This window comes from Megascapheus bottae, chromosome X (genome assembly GCF_031878675.1).
Source record: "Megascapheus bottae isolate mThoBot1 chromosome X, mThoBot2.hap1, whole genome shotgun sequence".
NCBI lineage: Eukaryota > Metazoa > Chordata > Mammalia > Rodentia > Geomyidae > Megascapheus > Megascapheus bottae.
The window spans coordinates 99945955-99950473 of NC_143547.1; positions in this window are offsets into that span (position 1 = coordinate 99945955).

Below are 4519 nucleotides of genomic sequence, written 5' to 3' on the forward strand. Positions count from 1 at the left end.
AGCATTTATTGTCTTCTTTTTTATTAATAAGGTGATCTGAACTCATGGGTTTTATGCTTGATAGGAATAAATCTATTACTTAGGCCATGCTTCCAGGACATTTCTGATTGGTAAGGATCCTATTTCCTATCTCTTCCAGCCTAGAATTCAATCCTCCTATCTACACTTACTGCCTGCTTCAATTGGGATGAAAGGCTCATATCACCACACCAAACATTTTCTGTTGTGATGGATTTTCATACACAGCTTTTGTCCTGGCTAGGAAGAGCCAAAATATTTCTAAATTGCAGCATCCTCTATAGCTGGAATCACAGTTGTGTTGAAGTTGCTTGGCTTACCAACATTCAAGCATAACTTAATATCACAATGATAAGCTAGAACTTATCTCCTGGAACAAATCATCATCATTTGTTTGTGGACCAGTGAAACAACCTTCAAACATCATTATTTGTTATCATGTCTTTATTAGTAAAAGTATAGTGTGTGCCACAACTCATGTTGCAAGTCAAATACTCAAGGAAAATAAAATTAGTATCATACTGTGTTGAATGCTAATAAAAGTATGAAAGATGTAATTATCAACTAGAAAGGCCAGTAATAGAAACACTTTATGGAAAATATAAAATACTAAAGAAATTTGAAGAATTTTTGAGCGAGAAGCCCATATACTTCACTAACAATGGGAATTCATCTGGACCCCAAAGGATATACAACACAAAGGATATATCTACCCCTATTTTGGCTTAACAGTCTTCATCCTAGACCCTCTACCCTTTCCCTGAAATCAAGTGACTGGGCCAGGCCTAGGCACAATTTCCCACTATTAGCTAAACTGCACTATCTCTAGCCCCCAGCTGTATTAGCAAAATGCTTCTGCTGCCATCAGGAGATTCTCCCTGTCTTGCCTTCAGCTTCCCTGTACCGTATAAACACATCCCCTACATAAGGAGAGGCTTACTACTAACTTTCTCCAGAGAGATAGCCTGTCACCTTGCTGAGAATAAATTTTGCTATACATGATTTGGTGTCCGCATGATTTTCTGGGCTGGTGCTTTCAAGGAGACCAATGGAGGCCAAAGAAAAGAAAGAAAGAAGGAGTGTACACTGGAAGTAATAAGATAACATTGAGTTGAAGAACTGGTAAATCTGACAGTACAGAAATATACGTGATACAGAGATTTTAAAGTAGATAGCCAGAAAAGAGTAATACTGTAGAGAATGTATGGGGAAAGAAAAAAGAGACAATGATGAAAGCTACAAAACAAAACTCAATGCTAGGCAGTTGAATTAAAAGTGAAGTTACATTTGAGTCACTATATATCAGGATAGAATTTTTCTGGGTCATCCACAGTAGAAATTAGAGTGGTAAAAATTAAAATTACTAAAAACAAGGTATACCTTACCAGCAATGATTCTACCAAAATAGTTTCAAAGCTCCAGGCTGTTTTAGGAGGTACAGAAAGTTTGAGCCTAGTGTTGAATTACCTGAATTATAATCCTTGATATTCAGAAAAAAATGGGTTTGGTTTTCAGAGACAGGAATCTTTAAAATACATCATGTGTAAGTAAGTGATCACAAGATAAAAGAGAATAGAAATGTTTATGAATAATTAATGTGTAGTAAAAAATTAAGCTACTTGGAGCTAAAGATACAGTAAAGCTGAAAAAAAAATTCTTGAATTTTAAATGATTATTATGTTAGAATGAGTTTATATAACTTACTAAAGCAAACTTTTCTGGTTTTATGTACACAGAAGAATTAATTTTTTATTCTAAAAATTAATTGAATAGAATGTCTAAGATTCATGCAATTGTCAGCATTTTCTTGTTTTAGAAGAAGGTAGCTCAAATATTTCTTTCAAATATAATCATATACAAATTTCAGGTATTGAATCAACTGCATTGTTTTCTTACAATTTCTGAATTAAAGTATTTGAAGACAGGGTAATCTGTTCTAAGTGGAGCTGAAGTTCATTTAGTAGACATTTTTGCCCAGGCACAGTGACTCATGCCTGTATGCCCAGCCACTCAAAGGTGCAGAAGAATAGTAATTTGATGCCAGCCCAAGACAAATGTTGATTAGTCACCGTCTGGATAAACAAGTTGGACACAATTGTTCTAACCAGCAATACCAGGTACATGGCAGGTATAGGTAGGACGACTTAGGCTGTCCTAGGAATATAAATCTAGACTGTCTTACAAAAAAATTAACATTGAAAAAAACAATAAAGCTTAGAAAAGAAAATATTGTCCCAGGTTTGATTCCTTGGTACCACATAAATAGAAATGGCCAGAAGTGGTGCTGTGACTCAAGTGGTAGAGCTCTATCTAGCCTTGAGAAAGCACAAGGACAGTGCTCAGACCCCAAGTTCAAGCCTCAGCACTGGCAATAAATAAATAAATTAAATTAAATTTTAAAAAAGTACAGCGAAAAGAGGTTGGAGTTATATCTCAAGTGGCACGTACAACTCAGTGGTTTCAAATCCCAGTATCTCATTCACATGTATGTGTGTATGTAAATGTATACACACATACATGCACACATATTCACATGTAAATATGTAGGTATAAATATTTATATAATGTTCTATCATTTCTTTATATCTATATCTACACCGTCTTCTCATCCCTGAAACTCTCTCCAGAACTAGCATGATAGTTTAACAACTCCTAGTCATGGACCAACAGGCAAATGTTGATTGGACTGTGAAATTGGAGTACACTTCTAGTGAAATACAGGCAACAACTCAATATTACTGCAGAGCCTGTGCACTTAAAACACGCAAAACACTGGCACAGGTGTTCTACAGAAATGGCAAAATTATTATGCAAAGATATGCAAATCTGTTTTGTTCTGTAACCCAACACAACACAGTCTAAGATTTTGCTGCTGTCCACATTATATAAATTGAGTTAATATCAAAGCAGGCTAGGAAGACAATGGCAAATTTCACTACAGAAAAATGGAAGGTAACTACTGAACTGAACTACATAAATCTGCGAAGAAGTAGATCCAACACACACAATACAGAAACAGATACAAGAAGATAATCAGCTACGAGCTTGGCTATAGAACTATACATGTAGGCTTTTCAGCTCAGAATGCTGTCACATTATCTAAAGACCCATCCAAAATGCAATATTGTCCCTTTGTATCTACATCCTGAGCAGCATGTGCCGCACTTCACGCCAGTGCCCCTATACATCCTGAAGCCACATATTTTGCCCAAGTATTAACTAATCACTAGACTACATACCCACACTGCATCCCAGAGAGGCACAGGCAGACCTGGACTCAGAGAGAAATTGGGAAAAAAATCACGCAATAATATGATGAAATAGAAACTGAAGGAAAATAATCATGGCATGGACACAGAACTTATGTCCATTATTCAGTAATTTACTTCACAAGAGTATTGTCTTATTTGGGGGACTAGTACTAGAGATTGAACTCAGGGCCATCCCCTCTGGTTCATCTTTATCATTCAGGACTAAAAGATTAACACTTGAATCATTCTACTACTTCTGAATTTTAAATGGATAATTCCAGATAAATGTCCCAGGTATATCTTTCTGGGTTACCAAATCATGATATACATATATCAGCATCTAAAATCTGGTGCAACCTAAAAATAAACTATAACCCTATCAAATGCCCCTTTCCCAAGCAGCTTAAAGACATGAAGCCACTTTTCACAGTGGTGAAATGAGCAACAACTAAAAATATATAGATAATCAAAACAACAAAATATAATATTTTAATACAATTAAAAATCTAGACTTTGATATTTCTGACCATACCTTCAATCTCTGCTATACAGCAATTTACAAAAACCACCATAAATTGTTATGAAATGTTCAGTAAAGCTCTGAAAGAAAAAAAACCAGCCAGATACGGTGGTCCACGCCTGTAATCCTAGCTGCTAAGGAGGCAGAGATCTGAGAATTACCATTAAAGCCAGCCTAGGCAATAAAGTCCATGAAAGGTTTATCTCTAATTAACCACCAGAAAACCAGAAATAGCTCTAGGTGTCAAAGGGGAAGGCAGAGCCTTGAGCTGAGAAGCTTAGGGACAGTGTCCAGGGGAAGAATTTAAGGCCCACAACCGAAGAAAAAAATATATACATATATACATATATATGTATATATGTATACATATATACCCAAGTGGACATATTTTCTGGTCATAAAATATTAAATCTAGAAATACTAAACAGAAGAGAAATGCATTTAGTTTTGTACTACAAACGACAATGGTAATTGTAGATCATCTATAATTAGAAAATAGTCTACTGAAATAAAACTGAATGAGAGTCATCCACTATGGGCAGGATGAGTGGTTTCAGAGGTAATCATAGTTGATCCTCAAACATGAGAGCTATAAATTAGGCAATAGGAAGAGAAATACAAAGGACATTTAAACAATGAGATATAAATTGCACACTGCAATATTATGACCTGAGTATCTTCATTATATTACTGTATTGTTATCTCTGTATTATTTTTCTGTCTGAAGAAA